Source organism: Pan paniscus, chromosome 12 (assembly GCF_029289425.2).
Source record: "Pan paniscus chromosome 12, NHGRI_mPanPan1-v2.0_pri, whole genome shotgun sequence".
Lineage (NCBI taxonomy): Eukaryota > Metazoa > Chordata > Mammalia > Primates > Hominidae > Pan > Pan paniscus.
Window position 1 is genome coordinate 31,511,446 of NC_073261.2, and position 24,663 is coordinate 31,536,108.

General features: G+C 47.8%; 1 protein-coding gene across 4 annotated transcripts in view; it reads right to left on the bottom strand.

Annotated features, from left to right (window-relative positions):
* CNNM4 (cyclin and CBS domain divalent metal cation transport mediator 4) overlaps positions 1-24,663 on the bottom strand; it is a 49,941-nt gene that overhangs the window by 14,612 nt on the left and 10,666 nt on the right. The window lies entirely within an intron of this gene.

Consider the following 24,663-nt stretch of genomic DNA (forward strand, 5'->3'; position numbering starts at 1 on the left):
CTGAAGCGGGCAGATTGCTTGAGGCCAGGAGTTTGAGACCAGCCTGGCCAACACGGTAAAACCCCATCTCTACTAAAAATACAAAAATTAGCTAGGTGTGGTAGTACACACCTGTAGTCCCAGCTACTCGGAAGGCTGAGGCAGGAGAATTGCTTGAACCCGGGAGGCAGAGGTTGCAGTGAGCTGAGATCACGCCACTGCACTCCAGCCTGGGCAACAGAGCAAGACTCTGTCTCAAAAAAAAAAAAAAAAAAAAAAAAAGACCCTGCCTGGTATCACTTATCAGGGGCTTCTGGAACTCTTGGGGAGGGGAAAGACCCAAACTGACAAGGGCACAGAGAGGCCGAGCACTGTGATTAGGTGGGGCAGAGACTACAATTAGAGAGGGGCCACCCCCTCAACCCAAAGTGAGGGAAGGAGGCTGGCATGGGGCAGGACCCTCCACAGAAACCCTGTGGGGTGGTGGGTCTTCCAAGACCCCTTTTTGAAGGCCACACCCTGTTCTTATGGCCCCAGCCCCACAAGTGGCAAGAGGGTCCAGCCAAGAAGGGCTAGGTCCACAGTCTAGGTGGAATGAGTCCTGTGTGCCATACCCCACTCGCAGGAACACAGGTTTGGAGCAGCCTAGGAAGAAAGGCCCCCGGAAATCTGGGAAGGTCAAGTCAGGGTCTTCTGCATGGCTTCCCCTTCACAATCCAAGGGCCTCGCTCTAGGGACTAAAGAACTCATCCTAAATACCCTCGGTGGAGGATGTTTTCCAGGTCTTTAAGGCCACAGAAAATCCCCCAGCCCAAGATGGGCTGTTCAGAACTTCTAAGGGCCTCTTAGGGACAGCAGAGAGAATGCGAGGTCTCATGACTAAAGTAAAAATTCTCACAATACACCCCATGTGATGGGGGGGGTACTGCATTGTGAAAGTTTTTCACACACGTGCCAGGGGCTATGATATATGTATTTCCCACTACAGGTTCTGGTCAAAAAACATTTAGCGTCTTGCTAAACAAAGCCATGGCTGGACTCGATTGAAAATACCCCAGTATCTTCCTAGAGATGAGCCAACAAGTTCAAGAGGTCTGTGAGGCCCTCCAGCAGGGCGGCAGCAGGCCAGGCCGGGACCCTGGGGTCCGCCCCCAGGCCTCTGTGCCTGCTGGAGGCTGTCCATACAGGAGTGCCCTCCAGAAAGACAGTGCCTGGAAGGGCCTGGGCATCTAGCTAAACCATGTCACCACATGGGGATGGGAATTAAAGCAAGGCAGCTTTGACAGGCTGAGTATCCCTTATTCCTCACTGGGGATCAGAAGTGTTTCAGATTTCAGATTTTTTTGGATTTTGGAATATTTGCAGAATACACGCCATTGGGCATCTCAAATCTGAAAATCTGAACTACAAAATGCTCCAATGAGCATTTCTTTTGAGCATCATGTTGGTACTCAAAAAGTTTTGGATTTTGGACCATTTGGGATTTTGGATTTTTGGATTCGGGATGCCCAACCTGTACCCCCTTCCAGATGGGCACCCTCTAAAAAGCCTGGTAATGCCCAGTTATGGTGGAGGATGGGGAAGACAAACAGGCCCTCACATGTAAAAGGGTACAACATTTCAGGGGGCCAGTTGGTCAGGATGTCACAAAATCAAGGGTTCCTAACCTTGGACTTAGAAGGTCCACTTCTAGGAACTCACCCTAGGGAGAGGCAACCTTCACAAAAGACACAAGAGAAGGGGGCTCTTGGCAACATTCTTTTTAACAGCCCCAAACCAGAAACAACCTAAAGCAATAGCAATAGGGCACAGGGACTCAACAGGGGCCACAGCTACTCAAGGGAGAACACGGCAGAGGTGGATGAATAAAGCGCGGAACGAAATCCAAGATACGCTATTAGTGAAAGAGCAAGTCACGGAACAGAATGCATGGAGCCATCTGCCTTCACAGAAACAAAGGCGTGTGTGGGCTTGAACTGCCCTGGAAGCGTCCGGAAGTAGTAAGAGTGGTCACCTTTGGGGGTATTTGGAGTTTGGGGAGGAGGCTATTTTGCCTCTCTATATACCCTTCTATACTGTTATATTTGATGGGCATGTTTTACTTTTATAATTTAAAAACAAAACTGAGACAAAATTAAGGGGGAAAACAAAATTAAGGAGAACAAAGGGAAACTGGTGAGAGTCTCTAGGGTGGACAAGGGCCCTCTGTGCCTTTTACTGCCACAGATCGAGCCCCAGGGAATGGGGGTGTGTTCTTTGACAAGGTTCAGTGAGCAGAACCTTGTTCAGACCCCCAAAGTCAGAAAACAACCTCCCCACTACATTCACATCCCTAATTACTCCACAGGCTCAGACCAAATCCTGACCAACGAAAGGTTCCCTCACAGTGAAAGGCTGCTGGCCTCTCTCTGTTTTTATTTTTTTTGAGATGGACTCTCACTGTGTAGCCTAGGCTGGAGTGGCCCAGGCTGGAGTACAGTGGTACAATCTCAGCTCACTGCAACCTTCACCTCCCAGGTTCAAGCGATTCTCCTGCCTCAGCCTCCTGAGTAGCTGGGTGTGCGCCACCATACCCAGCTAATTTTGCATTTTTAGTAGAGATGGGGTTTCGCCAGGTTGGCCAGGCTGGTCTCGAACTCCTGACCTCAAGTGATCATTCTGCCTTGGCCTCCCAGGGTGCTGGGATTACAGATGTCAGCCACCGCACCCGGCCTGGCAGCCTCTCTTAAAGTGGAAACAGCCCTCCTGCGGATGAAATGAGCTGATTCCCTGAGCAGGGTCTTGATACCATTCTCCGCCCCACGCCTCCTCTCTGAGACCCCTTGGTGGGATCCACTGCTGTGTGTGTGCACCCTCGGGTGGCAGCCAGCGGCATGACAGGCACCTTGTAGGTGTACAGCCCTGAGCACCGTGTACAAGTTTACCCCTCCTCTGCAAGCTGAGCTTTGGGCACCGGCTGATGGCTGGCCAACTGGGGTTCCGTACAGAGGTTCCAGCCTAAGGGGCCAGTCAGTCACCCTCTGCAGGGTGAGCTTTGGGCCCCTGGGCTGTTTTTCCTATTTTCTAATTTGTCTGTCCAGAGGGGACATCTTTTTGTCCTGGTAGAATTTTCCCCTCCCCGGGCCAGAGAGCCACTGGTCAAGGTCACCAATGACCTTTCATGGTGGAGTGTTATTCTCAGATGACCTGCTGACCAATGGTGACTCCCTCCTTTCCCCTGGAAGCCCTTTCTGCCCAGGGCTTCCAGGGCACAGCCCTCCCAGTGCTCCTGACCTCAGGAGTCACTGCTTCTCCCTGACCACTTAATGCTGGAGAGACTCAGAACTCAGTCTGTACACCTGGTCCCTTGCCTAGCAACTTTAAATACAAGTGTACAAGTGTCCCAAATAAATCTCTGCAGCCCTGTCCTCTCCCGTGCCCTCCAGATTCCTCTATCCAAGTGCTGCCTGACGTCACTAATACCTTGAAATTAACACAGCCAAAACCCAGCTCGTGCCCATCCCCCCAACACTCCTGTCTCCCTTTAGGGCAGCTCTGTCCCAGTTATCAGGCCCATGGGACGGTGAGCCCGACCTCCTCTCTTTTTTTTTGAGATGTAGTCTTGCTCTGTCGCCAGGCTGGAGTACAGTGGCGCGATCTCAGCTCACTGCAACCTCCACCTAGCAGGTTCAAGGGATTCTCCTGCCTCAGCCTACCAAGTAGCTGGGATTACAGGCGCCCGCCACCACACCCAGCTAATTTTTTGTATTTTTAGTAGAGATGGGGTTTCACCATGTTGGTCAGGCTGGTCATGAACTCCTGACCTCAGGTGATCCACCCTCCTCGGCCTCCCAGAGTGCTGGTATTACAGGTGTGAGCCACCGTGACCGGTCCCTCCTGTCTTTCTTTGTGCCTCTACATCCATTTAGCAGGAGGAGAAAAGTAACCAGTGAGGGGAAGGCGAGCGGGGAAGGGGAAGGGAGGCCGAAGATGGAAAGAATTATTTTAGATTTTACTAATTTAGAAGTTTCTATACTTTGGAAATTATTGCTAACTGATTTAACATCTAAAATAAGCAGATCAATTTAGGACTTATATTTAGGATTCTCATTGTATAAATTCTAATAAAATTGTATTTTTGTGTGTGTGTGGTTTTTTTTTTTTTTTTTGAGCTGGAGTCTCACTCTGTCACCCAGGCTGGAGTGCAGTGGCGTGATCTCAGCTCACTGCAATCTCCACCTCACAGGTTCCAGTGATTCTCCCACCTCAGTCTGCCTGATTACAGGCACCCGCCACCACACTCGGCTAATTTTTTGTATTTTTAGTAGAGATGGGGTTTCACCATGTTGGCCAGGCTAGTCTTCTGCTCCTGATCTCAAGTGTTCAGCCCGCCTCGGCCTCCCAAAGTGCTGAGATTTCAGGCGCAGAATTGCTTGAACCCGGGAGGTGGAGGTTGTAGTGAGGCAAGATCATGCCACTGCACTCCAGCCTGGGCAACAGAGCGAGTGACTCCATCTCAAAAAAAAAAAGAAATTAATACTATTGATTATGAAAAATTTGGAATTTTTTATATAGGAAAGTATAAAAAGAAAACAGAAAATAGAAACCATCCTGAATCCCCCATATGTAGATTAAGCCACATGAATTGCTGGTTTTGGTAAAATATAATTGAATATCAGCAATTTTATATGGCTCAAGCAAATACTAACATTTTGCTATATTTCCTCAGTCATTTTTCATTGACTAAGGACTACTTTGAAAAATGTAGATTTTTAGCTGTAGATGTATTGTTTTAATTTCCATGCTTCTTTTTCTTTTTTTTTTTTTTTTTTGAGACGGAGTCTTTCTCTTTTGCCCAGGCTCAAGTGCAGTGGATTCTTCTGCCTCAGCCTCCTGACTAGCTGGGATTACAGGCGCCCGCCACCACACCCAGCTAATTTTTTGTATTTTTAGTAGAGACGGAATTTCACCATGTTGGCCAGGCTGGTCTCGAGCTCCTGACCTCAGGTGATCCACCCACCTCAGCCTCCCTAAGTGCCGGGATTACAGGCATGAGCCACTGTACCCAGCCGATGCCACCCCCAAAATCTAATCAGCCAATTGAATGGACACCAATAATAACATAAGGTAGCTCATTAAAATACAATTTTACGGGCTGGGCGCTGTGGCTCACACCTGAAATCCCAGCACTTTGGGAGGCCATGGCAGGTGGATCACCAGCCTCCTGAGTAGCTGGGATTATAGGCATGCGCCACCATGCCTGGCTAATTTTTGTATTTTAATTTTTTTTTTTTTTTTTGAGACAGAGTCTCACTCTGTTGTTCAGGCTGGAGTGCAGTGGTGCGATCTCAGCTTACTGCAACCTCCATCTCCCTGGATCAAGCAATTGTCCTCTCTCAGCCTCCCGAGTAGCTGGGACTACAGGCACAGGCCACCATGCCCAGCTAATTTTTGTATTTTTAATAGAGACAGGGTTTCACCATACTGGCCAGGCTGGTCTCGAACTTCTGGCCTCAGGTGATCCACCCGCCTCAACCTCCCAAAGTGCTGGGATTACAGACATGAGCCACTGTGCCCAGCTGGATTTTTGTATTTTTAGTAGAGATGAGATTTTATCATGTTGCCCAGGCTGGTCTCTAACTCCCAACCTCAAGTGATCCATCCGACCACCTCGGCCTCCCAAAGTGCTGGGATTACAAGCGTGAGCCACCATGCCCGGCCAATAGTATTAATCTCATAATGAGAAAAAAAAAAAACACATCCATTAGGCCGGGCGCGGTGGCTCATGCCTGTAATCCCAGCACTTTGGGAGGCCGAGGCAGGCGGATCACCTGAGGTGGGGAGTTTGAGACCAGCCTGACCAACATGGAGAAACTCCATCTCTACTAAAAATACAAAATTAGCCAAGCATGGTGGCACATGCTTGTAATCCCAACTACTCGGGAGGCTGAGGCAGGAGAATCGCTTGAATCTGGGAGGTGGAGGTTGCAGTGCGCCGAGATCGTGCCATTGCACTCCAGCCTGGGCAACAAGAGTTAAACTCTGTCTCAAAAAAACAAATAAATAAACAAACAAAAAAACACATCCATCAAATTAACTTTAAAAAAAAATTCTAGGCCGGGTGCGGTGGCTCACGCCTGTAATCTCAGCACTTTGGGAGGCCGAGGCACGTGGATCACGAGGTCAGGAGATCGAGACCATCCTGGCTAACACGGTGAAACCCCATCTCTACTAAAAATACAAAAAATTAGCCGGGCGAGGTGGTGGGCGCCTGTAGTCCCAGCTACTTGGGAGGCTGAGGCAGGAGAATGGCGTGAACCCGGGAGGCGGAGCCTGCAGTGAGCCGAGATCACGCCACTGCACTCCAGCCTGGGCGACAGCAAGACTCCGTCTCAAAAAAAAAAAAAAAAAAAAAATTCTAGCCCGGGTGTGTTGGCTCACGCCTGTAATCCCAGCACTTTGGGAGGCCGGGGGCGGGGGGTGGGTGGATCACGAGGTCAGGAGTTCAAGACCAGCCTGACCAACATGGTGAAACACCGTCTCTACTAAAAATACAAAAATTAGCCAGGCGTGGTGGCGCGGGCCTGTAATCCCAGCTACTCAGGAGGCTGAGGCAGGAGAATCACTTGAACCTAGGAGGCGGAGGTTGCAGTGAGCCGAGATCGCACCACTGTACTCCAGCCTAGGCGACACAGACTCTGTCTCAAAAAAAAAAAATTTATTAATAAAATAAAATAAAATTCTAATACCGCTTCCTCTGGGACTTCAGGGTTCCTGAGCCTCCCCAAGCCCTTTCCAAGCACTGCAAGAAAGGGGGTCCAGCAAGAAGGTTCCTGGCACCCTGGCTGTCCCCACTGTCTTCTCCAGGCTTTGCCTGGCGGCATGCTTGCCCACTCTGCCCTCCAGCGACCTCTGTCCAGCAGCAGCCAGGTGGGACCGTGCCCTCCACAGTCAAAGAACACCATGTGAGGCCTCCAGAAACCCCGGAGTGCTGGGCAGACCACAGGTGCCAGCCTCAGCCTCCCTCACAGCTCCCTCACAGCTGGCACAGGGGCAAGGAGGATCCCAGCCCTGCCTGAGTCCCTCACAGCTCCTCCTGCTCCCCAGCCTCCGTGTCACCTCTTTATCCTTCTGCCCTGGGCTCAAACGTTAGCCCTGGGTGCCCATGTTGTCTTTTAGGGCCCTGGATCCCGACCCATTTCTCCCCTTCACAGCTCTCCATCGGCTGACCGGCGTCTATCTCCCACTGACCAGGCTGCAGCCTGGCGAGGCCTGAGTAGTGCCCTCGCTCCTCGCCATGCTACCCCAACCCCTCCCACTATGCCTAGCACAGCAGGTGCTCCACACCCCTGCTGGATACAGAAAGGATGGCCCCGCCCTGCACAATGCCCATTTTAGCAAACTGCTGCGTCCTCCTTCCCCGCCCTCCATAAAAAAGACTTTACAGCCCCTTAAAGTCCTTAAGAAAACCGTATTATAGGTGCTGGGTTACAAAGTCCACAGGGGCCCTGAGAGGGCCCTACTCACCAGCTCCAGCTGCTTTTTCTCATGGGGAAAAGCCAGGGGCCCCAGAGCAGACCAGGGACTCCCACCACCCAAGAAGGAGTCCTCTGCATCTTACTCAATGAGTCTCCCAGGAAGGTCCAGCCTCTGAGATCCCAGGGGCCCAGGATGTTCCCGCGCTCTCAGGCCCTCCCATGGGAGAGGTGCGGGCTGGATTGACTGGAAGCCACAGGCTTGGGCCCTGGGTCCACACCTGCAGATAGCTGAGCACCCTGATTTCTTGGCGATTCTCTGCTCTTTCCTCCCTTCACCCAAGCTCCCGCAGGATTAAGCTGGCTATTAATAGTGCTGACCTCAACCACCGGGATGAGTGGCGGCCAGCCCAGCAAGAAGGCAGAGCCAGGGCAGGAGAGGAACCAGCCAGAGTGACAAGCCCCTGCCCTCTAGCCTGGGGGAGGGCAGCTGGGTTCATCCATAATCCTAAACAGGGCTCATCTATGTTGCTCCCTTCCTCCCAGAGACACAGCTGGCAGTCAGGGCAGTCAGTCCAGGCAAAGGCCAGAAGACCAGAAGGCTGCGGTGGCCCAGCAGGCAGGCCATACACTCTATACTCGCTAGACTCTGAGACAGAGTGAGACCCTGTCTCCAGAAAAAAAAAAAAAAAGATTACAGCGATTAAAACAGTGTAGTACTGGGCAGGGCACTGTGGCTCATGCCTGTAATCCCAGCACTTTGGGAGGCCAAAATGGGCGGATCACTTGAGGTCAGGAGTTCAAGACCAGCCTGGCCAACATGGTGAAGCCCCATCTCTACTAAAAATACAAAAATCAGTTAGGCATGGTGGCACAGGCCTGTAATCCCAGCTACTCAGCAGGCTGAGGCAGGAGAATCACTTGAACCTGGGAGGCTAAAGTTGTAGCGAGTTGAGATTGCACTACTGCACTCCAGCCTGGGCAACACAGCGAGACTCTGTCTCAAAAACAAGCAAACAAAACAAAAACAGTGCGGTACTGGAGAGAACAATGGACAGAAATATTTATTTTACTTCAATTTTTTTTAGACAGGGTCTCATTCTGTCACCCAGGCTGCAGTACAGTGGCACAATCACAGCTCACTGCAACTTTGACTTCCTGGGCTCAAGTGAACCTCCTACCTCAGCCTCCCAAGTAGCTGGGACTACAGGGCATGCCACTAAGCTCAGCTAATTTTTAAAAAAAATTTTGTAGAGATGAGGTTTCACTATGCTGCCCAGGCTGATCTCGAACTCCTGGGCTCAAGCGATCCTCCCACCATGGCCTCCCCAAATGCTGGGACTGTAGGCGTGAGTCACCATGCCTGGCTTATGGACAGAAATAAACTCCAACAAATTGGGAATACTGTATATAATAAATCTGGTATATTAAATTGCAGGAGAAAAGAGAGATTATTCAATGAAACTTACTGGGCTAACTGGTCCAAAGTCACTGTTTTATACCAGACTTATAAATCCCTAAGAAAAACCACTAGATTAATTTTAAATAGAAATACAATTAATACAAACAAAATATAAGGAAATACAAATTTTCAAAATGAACTCATTTTTTACCTATCATATTAGTCAAGATTTCAGAGATTGGTACTCTCAGTGTTGGCAGGAGAACTACCCACCGTTGGAAGTTCAATTTTTACTTCAGAAATTTGGCAGTATGTGCCAAAATGTAAAATATGCAAGACCTTGGACTCTGCCATTTCTCCCAATCCTAGGAAGTGACCTTAATACAAAGGAAACACCCAGGCCAGCATGCAAGGTGTGCCCAGGAGGGCCTGCCAATGTTATTTGTAACAATATTGCAGGGCTCTTAAAAAGGCTGACTCAGACATGAATTTATCTCAAGAGACGGTGATTCACTATTTGTGTAAAGTAAAAAGTTCCAAAACAGTAGAGTAGGAAGGACTGCTGGTTTCCTTCACTTTTGCTTAATGCATTTTATACTTCACATGCTATTTTTTATTTTTACTCTTCTAATTAGAAACTATTTTCATATTGGGGGAGAAGCAATATCGTTTGTTGCTGACTTGGTAGAAGAAAATACACCAAAATATCCACATTTTGGATGATGGGATAAGAGTGACTTTTTTTTTTTTTTTTTTTTTTTTTGAGACAGAGTCTTGCTCTGTTACCCAGGATGGAGTGCAGTGGTGCGATCCCGGCTCACTGCAACCTCCGCTTCCCAAGTTCAAGCCATTCTCATGCCTCGGCCTCCCAAATAGCTGGGATTACAGGTGCCTGCCACCACGCTGAGGAGCTAATTTTTTGTATTTTTTAGTAGACGGGGTTTCACCATGTTGGCCAGGTGGGTCTGGAACTCCTGACCTCAAGTGATCCGCCCACCTGGGCCTCCCAAAGTGCTGGGATTACAGGCATGAGCCACCGTACCTGGCCATGTGACTTTCATTTCTTAATCATTTTCCACTTTTCTAAGTTTCTCTAATACACTACTTTTTAAGAACTTTTTTTTTTTTTTTTTTTTGAGATAGAGTCTTGCTCTGCCACCCAGGCTGGAGTGCAATAGCACGATCTCGGCTCACTGCAGCCTCTGCCTCCCAGGTTCAAGCAATTCTCCTGCCTCAGCATCTCGAGTAGCTGGGATTACAGGCGCATGCCACCATTCCTGGCTAATTTTGTGTTTTAGTAGAGACGGGGTTTCGCCATGTTGGCCAGGCTGGTTTCAAACTCCCTACCTCAGGCGATCCACCCACCTCAGCTTCCCAAAGTGCTGGGTGAGACGTGAGCTGCCGCGCCAGGCCTATCTTTACTTTTTAAAAATTATTTTTATCTTTTTTTTTTCTTTATTTGAGACAGAGTCTCACTCTGTTGCCCAGGCTGGAGTGCAGTGGCGTGATCTCAGCTCATTGCAAGCTCCACCTCCTGGGTTCACACCATTCTCCTGCCTCAGCCTCCTGAGTAGCTGAGACTATAGGCGCCCGCCACCATGCCCGGCTAATTTTTTGTATTTTTAGTAGAGATGGGGTTTCATCGTGTTAGCTAGGATGGTCTGGATCTCCTGACCTCGTGATCCACCGCTTCAGCCTCCCAAAGTGCGTGAGCCACCGCGCCTGGCATTTTTATCTTTTTTTAGAGACAGGGTCTCTCTCTGTTGCCCAGGCTGGACAACAGTGGTACAATCATAGCTCACTGCAGCCTAGAGTTCCTGGGCTCAAATAATCCTCCCACCTCAGCCTCCAGAATAGCTGGGACTACCGGCACATGCTACCATGCCCAGCTAATTTTTTTATGTTTTCTTTTTTGAGACAAAGGTCTCATTCTGTGGCCCAGGCTGGAGTGCAGAGTGACACGATCACAGCTCACTGTAGCCTCGGCCTCTTGGACTCCACTGATCCTCCCACCTCAGCCTCCCAAGTAGCCTGGATTACAGGCCATTATGCCTGGCCAACTTTCGTATTTTTTGTAGAGATGGGGTTTCGCCGTGTTGCCCAGGTTGGTCTCAAACTCTGGGGCTACAGGAATCCTCCTGCCTCAGCCTCCCAAAGTGCTAGGATTACAGGTATGAGCCACTGCACCTGGACTTCGGTTTTACTTCTTTAAATTTTTTTATGTGTTCATTCTATAATACATGTACTAGTATAACAGCACATGTACATAATTTTTGATTGAATGGAGGCACAAACTAAAAAGAAAAAAAAAGGTTTTAAAATAGGGGCAAGATGAAAAGCTTGAAGAGCTCCCTTTAGAATACCCCGTAAATGCTGGTCACAGTGGCTCATGCCTGTAATCCCAGCACGTTGGGAGGCTGAGGCAGGAGGATCATCTGAGGTCAGAAGTCTGAGACCAGCCTGGCCAACATGATGAAATCCTATCTCTACTAAAAACACAAAAATTAGCTGGGCGTGGTGGTGCCCACCTATAATCCCAGCTGCTCAGGAGGCTGAGGCATGAGAATCACTTGAACCCGGGAGGCAGAGGTTGCAGTGAGCCAAGACTGCAACACTGCACTCCAGCCTGGGTGACAGAGCCAGACTCTATCTCAAAAAGAAAAAATAGCCCCATAAAGATAGCTATGCCTCAGTTGCCTCTTCCCACAGGACATGGTCAACCTCCCCCTGCCACCAACCTGTCTGGGTGACCATGTTCCCAGGAGAGAGTTGCCCTACATCTACTGCCACATCTACTGCCAATCCCACTCTTCCTAGGAGGAAGCTAAGGCCCAGAGAAGTCATGCCCAGGGTCACACCCCAAGGGGTGATCAGGCTGGGATACAGAAATGGGACTTCTGCTACAGATAGCCTTCTTCCTTTAATACAAGCCCATAGTGGGTGAAGCTATTGACAAACTGATGATGGGGACTCTAAGACTGGTCCCTCACCCTGGGGACAGGTCTTTATGCCTCTGATTTTCCATTTAGCTAGTAGTCTCTAGATTTTTAAGCTTTTACTATGGAAAATATCAAGCATCTACAAAAGTAGAGATAATAATCTAATTACACCCTCACCTAACAATTAACAGCTCCTCATGGCCAGCCTTTCTTCCTCGCTACTCCCACTTGCTCTACTCACTGATTTTGAAGCAAAGCCCAGGTTTTATCTGTAAACATGTATACATTTTACCTGAAAATATTTAGTATTTCAATATGTATCACTAAAAGATAAGGACTTTTTTTTTCTTTTTTTTTGAGACAAGGTCTTGCTGCCACCCAGGCTAGAGTGCAGTGGCACGATCCTAGCTCACTGCAGCCTCGACCTGCTGGGCTCAAGTGATTCTCCCGCCTCAGCCTCCTGAGGAGCTGAGGCAACAGGCATGAGCCACTGCACCCAGCTAATTTTATTTTATTTCATTTTATTTTATTTTCATACAGACAGAGTTTTTTTCTGATATTGGTAACAAAAGTGGAAGGAAGAAAACTAAGATCACTTATAATCCTGCCTTCCAAAGATAACTACTGTTAACTGTGTATTTTCTTTGGTGTTTTAAAATGGATATATATAGATAAAATATTTCCACCACAAATTGGATCACATATATTGTTTTGTACGCTGCTTTTTAAATTCTTTACATTCTTTGTATTTTCCCATGTCACTAAAAAGTTTTATAAAAAACAGAATGACTTCATAACATGTCATTGTACAGATGCATACACAATCCCAGTCCCCATTGGGCTCTTAAATTGTGCCTTCTCCCCGTTTTTGCCATATGAATATCCTTGTGTATAAATATATGTAACTGTATCTCCATGTCCTTAAGACAGGAGTCAAAGAAAGGGTTTTGTGTGTTTAACTTTCTGAAGCTCCCTAATAAGTCAGTTCAGACTTAATGCTTCCTAGAAGACACAGTCAGGACAATTAGGAAATCAGGCATCAGGAGACCAAAAATGGCAGGTTTCAGAAGCTACGGCTGTCAGAAAGCAAGGAGAAAAACAAGGAACTTGAGCCATCTGCTGAAGAAAAAGAACATGAAGTGGAGAGAGGAGTGAACTGTGTCCCGCCCAGACGCTGGTCCCTGGGAGCAGGATCTCTCCGTGGCCAGGAGGTGCAGGGGGTCCCAGCAGTCCTACCAGCACCATCAGCGTCCTTCTGAGTTCAGACCCTTCCAGCAAACTGCTTCTTCCTTTTCACCCAGTCCGTATTCTCAGAAGCACCTCTGGCCTTTTCTCCTGGAACTGCAGAGCTGGAAGCATGGCTCACAGCCATCTCGCCCCTGCCCCAGCATCCCCTACCAGAGGTGGCAGGGAACCCCTTCCCCGCTGTACCTTTGCTCAATTGCTTACAGAGAGGCACAGCTCACTCATGGCCTTGTGAGGCTCCATTCTTTGAACCTTTTTGGCAATCAGCTAATAATCCACAGGCAAATCAACCTAAAAGTGAGACCATTAATTTCTTTTTATTTATAATTTTTAAAATAGAGACAGAGTCTCACATGTTGACCAGGCTGGTCTTGAACTCCTGACCCCAAGAGATCCTCCTGCATTGACCTCCCAAAGTGGTAGGATTACACGTGTGAGCCCCCATTCCCAGCGTGGACCACTATTAAAGAGCCCACAGGTCCCATGTTGATCCTAAAGACTTAACCGAAATTCTGTTAAATACTTTGCTGAAATACATCTATTCTGGGACTAGCTTTCCATTGCACTAACCTAGTAATCCTACCCTCCCCAACATACACAAAAGAAATGAAAATTAGCTTTTTTTCCCCTTAGTAAATCCCAGTTGGTTCCTGGTCATCATATACTGTTTCCAAATGTTTACAAACTACTAAAATCATTCCAAGGAATCATTGATGTCAAACAGAGAGGAAAACTACAGCAACAGTTGAGGTGATGCCAGAGGCTGATACTGGTTGTTAGGTGTAGGAACAGAAGGGGAGGAAGAGGACAAGAATATTACTTGCTCACTATCAATTATTTTTCCTGCCATTAAAGAAAAAAAAATGATATGGTGTCTTTCTTCAGTTTAACAGCGGGAAAACAATTATAGTCTCATCTGTCTCATGAGCATAAATGCCAAAATTCTTTTTTTTTTTTTTTTTTTGAGACAATGTCTCACTCTGTCACCCAGGCTAGAGTGCAATGGTGCAATCTCAGCTCACGGCAACCTCTGCCTGTCGGGCTCAAATGATCCTCCCACCTCAGCCTCCCAAGTAGCTGGGACTACAGGCTCATGCCACCACACTCAGCTAATTTTTTTATTTTCAGTAAAGACAGGGTCTTCTGGGCTCAAGTAATCCATTTGTCTCAGCCTCCCAAAGTGCTGGGATTACAGGCATGAGCCACCATGCCTGGCCGATGCCAAAATCCTAAATAAAGATATTGGCAAATCAAATACAGTGGTGTGTAAATAGAATAATGTCACTAAGTTAGTTCTACTCCGGTTATACAATAAATTTGGGATTAGCATTAAAAAATCAATCAGGGTATTTCAGAATAAAGAAAATAGGTTATTCAATCATCTCAACAGACACAAAAAGAGCATTTGGCAAAATTCAACACCTATTCATCATAAAAATTCTTAGCAAACTAAGGGGAGAAGGGAATTTCCTTGATCTGGTAAAGGAAATCTACAAAAAACCCTACAAAAATCATACAAAATGATCAACTTTGAAAGCCTTCCCAGGAGTTCCAGAACAGCCTGGGCAACATGGTGAAGACTAAGCAGGTGATTACCCAGTTGGGCTTTGAATTGTCCTTCCTCCAGGGAAGGGAGGGGTCTAGAGATTGGGTTCAATCCTGTGGTGAATGACTTAAATCAAACATGTAATGAGGTCTGGATAAAAACTCTGGACCCCAAAGCTCACTGAGCTTCCTGGTTGGTGAATACATTAACATATCTAGACAGAGTGCCCTGACACCACAGGCAGAGGGCATGAAGCTCCTCTAGGACCGACAAAGCCTCATCCTATGTGTATCCCTCAAAATAAAACTATAATCAGGTCCGGGCATGGTGGCTCAAGCCTGTGATCTCAGCATTTTGGGAGGCCAAGGTAGAGGATCACTTAAGCCCAGGAGTTTGAGGCTGCAGCGAGCTATGATTGTGCCACTGCGCTCTAGCCTGGGCAACAGAACAAGACTCTGTCTCTTGGCTGGGCATGGTGGCTCAAGTCTGTAATCCCAGCACTTCAGGAGGCCGAGGCAGGTGGATCACCTGAGGTCAAGAGTTCGAGATCAGGCCGGGCACGGTGGCTCACGCCTGTAATCCCAGCACTTTGGGAGGCTGAGGCAGGTGGATCACGAGGTCAGGAGAGCGAGACCATCTTGGCTAACACAGTGAAACCCCGTCTCTACTAAAAAACACAAAAAATTAGCTGGGCATTGTGGCGGGTGCCTGTAGTCCCAGCTACTCGGGAGGCTGAGGCAGGAGAATGGCGTGAACCCGGGAGGCGGAGCTTGCAGTGAGCCGAGATTGTGCCACTGCATTCCAGCCTGGGCAACAGAGTGAGACTCCATCTCAAAAAAAAAAAAAAAAAAAAAAGAGTTCGAGATCAGCCTGGCCAACATGGCGAAACCTCATTTCTACTAAAAATACAAAAAAAAAAAAAAATTAGCTGGGTGTGGTGGTATGCGCCTGTAGTCCCAGCTACTTGGGGAGGCTGAGGCAGAAGAATTGCTTGAACCCAGGAGGCAGAGGTTGCAGCGAGCCAAGATCGTGCCACTGGACTCCAGCCTGGGCAATAGATGGAGACTCCATCTCAAAAAAACAAACAAACAAACAAATAAAAACAAACAAAAAAACCTGTCTCTTAAAAAAACAAAACAAAACAAAAACCTGTAATCCTAAGTGTAGCACTGTCCTGAGTTCTGTGAGTTGTTCTAATGAATTACTGAACCTGAGGTCATGAGAACCCCCATACACAGAGTCGGTTGGTTAGCAGTGCACAAGTGAGGCCAGACATGGTGGCTCACGCCTGTAATCCCAGCAATTTGGGAGGCCAAGGTGGGAGGATCACTTGAAGTCAGGAGTTTGAGACCAGCCTGGACAACACAGTGAAGCCCGTCTCTAAAAAAGAAAAAAAAAAAAAAAAAAAAAAGGGAGAGCAAGTGGGCAGTCTTGGGGAGGGCAGAAACCTTAAACCTGTGGAATCCAGTGATGCTAACTCCAGGCAGCTGGCGCCAGAACTAAACTACAGTACACCCCAGCTGGGGTGGAGATGGAACAACCTATAACAAACTTTGGAAAATCAAATTTTAGAGCCCTCATTTATGATCACCAAATAACTAGGAATATACTTAAGAAAAGATGTGTAAGATTTCCACACAAAAATATTTTTGAAAGAAACTAAGAGGACACAAATGAAAAGGTCATCGTGTTCACAGATTGGAAGATTCACTACTATAAAATGTCAAGTCTGGCCAGGCGCGGTGGCTCCTGCCTGTAACCCCAGCACTTTGGGAGGCCAAGACGGGCAGATTACAAGGTCAAGAGATCGAGACCATCCCGGCCAACATGGTGAAACACCATCTCTACTAAAATACAAAAATTAGCTGGGTGTGGTGGCACGTGCCTGTAGCCCCAGCTACTCAGGAGGCTGAGGCAGGAGAATTGCTTGAACCCAGGAGGCGGAGGTTGCAGTGAGCCGAGATCACACCACTGCACTCCGGCCTGGAGACAAAGTGAGACTCCGTCTAAAAAAAAAAAAAAATGTCAAGTCTTTGAGTTGATCTGTAGATTCAGTGCAATTCCATAAAATTCCCAGGTAAAAAGCTAAGAATAGCTAAGACAATCTTGAAGAACAAAAGGCTTAACATTACCAGATATCAAAACTTATTATAAAGTTGCTGCAATTATGCCAACATGGTTACTGGAGCAAAGAAAAAGAAACAGATCAATTAAATCTAAGAGTCCAGAGAGACCCACATGTGCACCACAGTCCAGTGAGAAAACGGATCTTCTCAATACAAAGTCCTGGGTATCATATGGATTTTTTTTTTTTTGAGACGAGGTCTTGCTCTGTCACCCAGGCTGGAGGGCAGTGGCACAATCTTAGCTCACTGCAACTTCTGCCTCCCAGGCTCAAACAACCCTCCCACCTCAGCCTCCCAAGTAGCTGGGATCAAAGGTGCATGCCACCACGCCCAGCTAATTTTTGTATTTTTGGTAGAGACAGGGTTTCACCACGTTGCCCAGGCTAGTCTCAAACTCCTGAGTTCAAGTGATTCCATACAGCTTTTAAAGAAAGAATATTGGCCAGGCGCGGTGGCTCACGCCTGTAATCCCAGCATTTTGGGAGGCCGAGGCAGGAGGATCACGAGCTCAGGAGATCGAGACCATCCTGGCTAACACGGTGAAACCCCGTCTCTACTGAAAAAATGCAAAAAATTAGCCGGGCATGGTGGCAGGCGCCTATAGTCCCATCTACTCAAGAGGCTGAGGCAGGAGAATGGCGTGAAGCCAGGAGGCAGAGCTTGCAGTGAGCCAAAATCGCGCCACTGCACTCCAGCCTGGGCAACAGAGCGAGACTCCATCTCGAAAAAATAAATAAATAAAATAAATAAATCACCCAGTCTCACAAACCAGACTTAGACAGTATATAAGGTCACATACATATTAATTAGCTTGTTGTACACCACAAATATATATGGTTTTTGTCAATTAAATGCTTAAAATAAAAAAGCTATGTAAAGGCTAAAATCCGCAGAGTGGGAGAATGTATTTGCAATACTTATGTCTGATAAAGGGTTCATAAAAATTAACTGGGACAAGTGGCATGCACCTATAGTCCCAGCTACTGAGGAAGCTGAGGCAGGAGGATTACTTGAGCCCAGGAGTTCAAGACCAGCCTGGGCAACATAGTGAGACCCTCATATAAAAAAAAAATTTTAAGGCAATCCTGCTTATAATAACTACAAAAAAAAGATACATAGAAATAATTTTTTTTTTTTTTTGAGACAGTCTTGCTCTGTCGCCCAGGCTGGAGTGCAGTGGTGCCATCTCGACTCACTGCAACCTCCACCTCCCGGGTTCAAGCAATTCTCCGTCTCAGACTCCGGAGTAGCTGGGATTACAGGTGCCCGCCACCATGCCCAGCTAATTTTTTTGTATTTTTAGTAGAGACAAGGTTTCACCATCTTGGCCAGGCTGGTCTTGAACTCCTGACCTTGTGATCTGCCTGCCTCGGCCTCCAAAAGTGCTGGGATTACAGGCGTGAGCCACTGCACCTGGCCCCTAGGAATAAATTTTTAAAGGGTCCAGATATACATAACTATATAAAGAATATATAGAATAAATAATATATAAATAACTCCTAAACATGGTTAAGAAAAAGGCAGAGAGGGTAAGGCACGGTGGCTCACACCTGTAATCCCAGCACTTTGGGAGGCCAAGGTGGGCAGATCACTTGAGTTCAAGAGTTCAAGACCAGCCTGGGCAACTTGGTGAAACCCCACCTCTACAAAATATACAAAAATTAGCCAGTCATGGTGGCATGTGCCTGTGATCCCAGCTACTTGGGGGGCTGAGGTGGGAGGATTTCTTGAGCCCAGGAAGTCGAGGCTTCAGTGAGCCAAGATCACACTACTGTGCTCCAGCCTGGGTGACAAAGCAAGATCCTGTTTCAAAAAAAAAAAAAAAGGCAGAGAGTTCGAGACCAGCCAAGGCAACACAGGGCAAACCCTCTCTCTACAAAAAATACACAAAGTTGGCCAGGCGTGGTGGCTCACTCCTGTAATCCCACCACTTTGGGAGGCCAAGGCAGGTGAATCACCTGAGGTCAGGAGTTCAAGACCAGCCTGGCCAACACAGTGAAACCCCATCTCTACCAAAAATATAAAAAATTAGCCGGGTGTGGTGGCACACGCTTGTAATCCTAGCTACTCAGGAGGCTAAGGCAGGAGAATCACTTGAACCCAGGAGGTGGAGGTTGCAGTGAGCCAAGATCGTGCCACTACACTCCAGACTGAGCAATAAAGCAAGACTCTGTCTCAAAGTAGCCAGGTGTGGTGGCACACAGCTGTGGTCCCAGCTACTCAGGAGGTTGTAAAGTGGAATATATTGCTTGAGCCTGGGAAGTTGAAGCTATAGTGAGCCATGATTGCATCACTGCATCCAGCCTACGTGACAGAGAGACTGTATCTCAAAAAAGAAATAAAAAGGCAAGGCAAACCTCCTAGAAAACAGGCAACAGGCCGGGCGCAGTGGCTCATGCCTGTAATCCCAGCACTTTGGGAGGCCGAGGCGGGCAGATCACAAGATCAAGAGATTGAGACCATCCTGGCCAACATGGTGAAACCGTTTCTACTAAAAATACAAACATTAGCTGGGTGTGGTGGTGCGCTCCTGTAGTCCCAGCTACTCGGGAGGCTGAGGCAGGAGAATTGCCTGAACCCAGGAGGCGGGGATTGCAGTGAGCTGAGATTGCGCCATTACACTCCAGCCGGGGCAACAAGAGTGAGACTCCGTCTCAAAAACAAAAAAAAAGAAAACAGTTAAGACACAAATAAAAAGAATAGTCAAATGGACAATAAGCATATAAAAATGTGCTCAATATCATAATTCACTAGGGAAATCTAAATTAAAACCACAATGAGGTGGGGCGCAGTGGCTCACGCCTGTAATCCCAGCACTTTGGGAGGCCAAGGCAAGGGGATCACAAGGTCAGGAGTTCGAGACCAGCCTGGCCAATATGGTGAAACCCCATCTCTACTAAAAATACAAAAAAATTAGCCTGGTATGGTGGCTCATGCCTGTAATCCCAGCTACTCAGGAGGCTGAGGCAGGAGAATTGCTTGAACCCTTGAGGCAGAGGTTGCAGTGAGCCGAGATGCATCACTGCACTCCAGCCTGGGCGAGAGAGCGAGACTCCATCTCAAAACCACAATGAGGGGGATGAAAAGAGGTTTATTAATGGGTACAAATATACACTTAGAAGAAATAAGACCTGGTGCTCCATAGATCAGTAGGTGATAATGGTTAACATTAGTCAATTTTACATTTCAAAATAACTAGGAGAGAATAATTCAAATGTTCCAAGCATAAAGAACACATAACTATTCAAGGTGATGAATATCCCAATTACCCTGATTTGATTACATGAATCTGTCAAATTATCACATGTACTGTGAAAATAGCTATTATGTATCAATAAAAGTAAATTTAAAAAAAACACAATGGCGGCCGGGTGCAGTGGCTCACGCCTGTAATCCCAGCACTTTCGGAGGCCGAGGCAGGTGGATCATGAGGTCAGGAGATCGAGACCATCCTGATCAACACGGTGAAAGCCCGTCTCTACTAAAATATAAAAAATTAGCCAGGCGTGGTGGTGCGCGGCCTGTGGTCCCAGCTACTTGGGAGGCTGAGGCAGAGGAATCGCTTGAACCCGGGAGGTGGAGGTTGTGGTGAGCTGAGATCACGCCACTGCACTCCAGCCTGGGCAACAGAGCGAGACTCCACCTCAAAAAAAAAAAAAAAAAAAAAAAAACTACAATGGCACAGTGGCTCTGGCCTGTAATCCCAGCACTTTAGGAGGCCGAGGAGGGAAGATGGTTTGAGGCCAGGAGTTCGAGAGCAGCCTGGACAACAAGGCAAGACCACATTCTCTACACAAATTTAAAAATTAGCCAGGCGTGGTGGCCCACACCTGTGGTCCCAGCTACTTGGGAGGCTGAGGTGGGAGGACTGCTTGAGCCTGGGAGGTGGGGGCTGCAGTGAGCTGTGATCATGCTACTACACTCCAGCCTGGATGACAGAGAGACAAAACAAAAACAAAAACAAAACAAAACAAAAACAAAACACAGTGAGACACAACCATGCACACACCTTAATGGCAAACATTAAACACACATACACATACTTAACAATACCAGAGTTGGTGGGGATAGGAGTGAACACTGATACAAGCACTTTGGAAAACTCTCATCTCTACCATCCCTGTGCCTTAGCAATTCCGTTCCCGGGCATATTCCTAACAGAAATGCCTTCATATGTTCAGCAAGAGACATGCACAAGAGTGTTCTTAGCAGCATCATTTGTAATAGTCCCAAACTGGAAACAATGCAATGTCCATCAACAATATTACTGGTTATATAAGGGAATATTATGACAGCAACCAAAAGGAATGAATGACAGCTACACACAGCATGGATGAAGCTCAGACCCTTAACATTCAGCAGAAGCCAGACACAAAAGTGTGTATATATGATATGATTCACTTACAAAAGTTTATAAACAGAAAAACTTTGACCCACGATGACTGAGGGAGCAGGGCAGGGACTGGGAGGGTGCATGGGGTCAGGGGTGGGCTTCCAGGGTGTGGATAATGTGTTATTACTGGAGCTCAGTGGCAGTTAGGGGTGTTTGTTTTGTGAAAAACTATCAGGCTGTACCCTTATGATTTATGCACTTTTCTCTATATTATGCATCAACAAAAAGTTTACCTAAAAAAAATGTAAAACTGACAGTACAGTTTTTAGCATTTTTTAGCCTGAACTTACTGGAATCTCCCAATCTTCTGGCTTTTTTTTTTTTTTTTTGAGATGGAGTCTCACTCTGTCTCCCAGGCTAGAGTGCAGTGGCATGATCTCTGCTCACTGCAACTTCCACCTCCTGGGTTCAAGCGAATCTTCTGCCTCAGCCTCCCAAGTAGCTGGAGTACAGGCACACATCACACCCAGCTAATTTTTGTATTTTTAGTAGAGATGTGGTTTTGCCACGTTGGTCAGGCTGGTCTCGAACTCCTGACCTCAGGTGATCCACTCGCCCTGGCCTCTCAAAGTGCTGGGATTACAGGCGTGAGCCACTGCACCCAGCCTGCTCTCTTTCTTAACAGCTACAATCTCACTGCAAGGAGACACTGCATAGTGCTTCAGAGCATGGCTGCTAGGGCCACACAGCCTGAGGTTGCCACTCAGCTGTCATGTGACTGGGAAAGACTGTTGGCCTCTCTAAGCCTCAGTTTCCCATCTACAGCACTTGGAGGATTAAATAATTATTTCATAAATGTTAACCACTAACACAGGCACAGGCATTTCCCCTGTTCGTTCTTTTTTTTTAACTTTTTAATTTAAAAAAAAATTTTAAACACAGGGTCTCGCTCTGCCACCCAGGCTGAAGCGCAGTGGTGCAATCATAGCTCATGTAACCTCAAACTCCTGGCCTCCAAGTGACCAAAGATCTTTGTTGCGGAGGCAAGATGGGGCTCCAAGGGAACAGAGACTCACCTGGTGGCCTCTTCCCTCCCTCCCTGAGACACCTGGGAGGCAGCAGAGGACCAGTGAAGCTGAAATGAAAACACATGACTGGCAAATAGAGCTGTGCTCCTTCCTTCCCCTGCCCCCTCCCACAGGGCAGCCCTCACATGATGCTCCTGAAGTCGGAACATGGATGCGCTGGCGGTCAGGACGGTGGGTTTAACTCTCCCCAATTTGGAAGGGGGGAAAACTAAGTAAATGAGGTGAATTTCCTCTTTCACTTTCATTTTTCTCCCTTGAGCTCTGCCTTCTGTTACCCTGACTATATACACTGGGGTTCAGATAAGATGGCATCTGAATTAGCATATAATTATATAGAGGGTTCTTTTGAGCTCAGTTTATTTATTTATTTATTTTTAATAAGCTTTCTATATTTAATTAACTTTTTTTTTTTTTTTTTTTTAGATGGAGTCTTACTCTGTCACCCAGGCTGGAGTGCAGTGGCATGATCTTGGCTCACTGCAACCTCCACCTCCTGGGTTCAAGCGATTCTCCAGTCTTAGCCTCCTGAGTAGGTGGGACTACAGGCACACGCCACCGCATCCGGCTAATTTTTGTACTTTTAGTAGAGACAGCATTTCACCATGTTGGCCAGGCTGGTCTCAAACTCCTGACCTCAGGTGGTCTGTCCACCTCGACCTCCCAAAGTGCTGGGATTACAGGCATGAGCCACCGCGCCTTGCCATTTCATTTAATTTTAAATTTTTGTGGGTACATGGTAGGTGTCAGTGTATTTATAATTCCAAAAATGACACCACCCTGAACAGCAGGGCAGCCTGCCAACGGAGACAGTGTATGAGAACTGCTGTGGCCACAGGTTGGCATCAGTGTCAACTGGGGCACCTTTTGGATAATAGCAATAATAATTTTAAAAATAACTAATATTTACCGCATGATTACACAGTGCCAGGCACAGGGCTCGGCACCTTGCACGCCTTACCTCACTTAGTCCTCACCATGAGGTCTGAGGGGGACACAGTCATCAATGTGGATGACCAGATCACTAGCAGCTGAAGAGAAAGTCACTATTTTGAGCATTTCATGAAATAAATCACACTGTAAAAGCATTTACTAATTTTTGAAACTGACTTCTAACTCTTGGGAAAGTTTCATGAGAAATAGGTTTCGGTTTAAGGCAGGACTCCTGGTGACAGTCTATGTATGCATAAATGTGGGCGTTTGCGAGCCTGTGTGTGCACATGGGGGGTTAGCAGGTGGGTGTGAACATGTGTGAGTGGCCCTGCCTGTGCATCTGGGAGGTAGGAGTGTGTGTGTGTGCAAGTGTGTGAGAGCACCTGCCTGTGCCTTTGTGGGGGGTATGAGTGTGTGTGTGCGTGCATGGGTGAGAGCAAGCCTGCCTGTGCCTTTGTGGGGAGTATCAGTGTGGGTGTGTGAGCATGGGTGGGAGTGAGCCTGCCTGTGCCTATGTGGGGGTATGAGTGTGTGTGTGTGATTGCGCGTGTGTGTGAGCGCCTGCCTGTGCCTATGTGGGGGTATGAGTGTGTGTGTGTGTGTGCACGCATGTGTGTGTGAGCGCCTGCCTGTGCCTATGTGGGGGTATGAGTGTGTGTGCGCATGTGTGAGTGAGCGCCTGCCTGTACCTATGTGGGGGTATGAGTGTGTATGTGTGTGCACGCATGTGTGTGTGAGTGCCTGCCTGTGCCTTTGTGGGGGGTATGAGTGTGTGTGCGCATGTGTGTGTGAGCACCTGCCTGTGCCTACGTGGGGGGCATGTGTGTGTGCGCACGTGTGTGTGAGCACCTGCCTGTGCCTATGTGAGGGGTATGAGTGTGTGTGCGCATGGGTGGGAGTAGAGCCTGCCTGTGCCTATGTGGGGGTATGAGTGTGTGTGCACGCATGGGGTGTGTGAGCGCCTGCCTGTGCCTTTGTGGGGGTATGAGTGTGTGTGTGAGCATAGGTGGGAGTAAGCCTGCCTGTGCCTATGTGGGGGTATGAGTGTGGGTGTGCACATGTGTGGGAGTGGCCCTACCTGGGGTAGGGGAGGGATCCTCCTTGCACTGAGGCTCCAGGCTGCCTCCTGGCCAGAGACCAGGCGTTCCAGAGAGCCTGGGAAACCAGTCCTGCAACAACCCTACCCCTTCACAGTAAATCAGCCCTGCAGCATGGAAGCAATTCTGATCGTAACCTCTGGGGAATGCTCCAGCAACACCAAGTTTAACCCCCAGCAAAACAAACTAGCAGCTATACACCCAGCCTCTGGGCTCACCTTCCCGCAGAGGCGCACAGCACTGCCCAGCCCTTGTCCTGGTGCAGATTCTCTGAGAGACTCCCAAAGGATGATGGGGATAAGGATTTAATTTCTTATCAGCAGGGAATCTGAAGAACCCATCTAAACTGTGTTCCAAAAAGCAAGGATTTCTTTCTTTTTTCTTTCTTTTTTTTTTTTTGAGATGGAGTGTGGCTCTGTCACCCAGGCTGGAGTGCAGTGGCACGATCTTGGCTCACTGTAACCTCCACCTACCGGGTTCAATTCTCCTGCCTCAGCCTCCCAAGTAGTTGGGATTACAGGCAT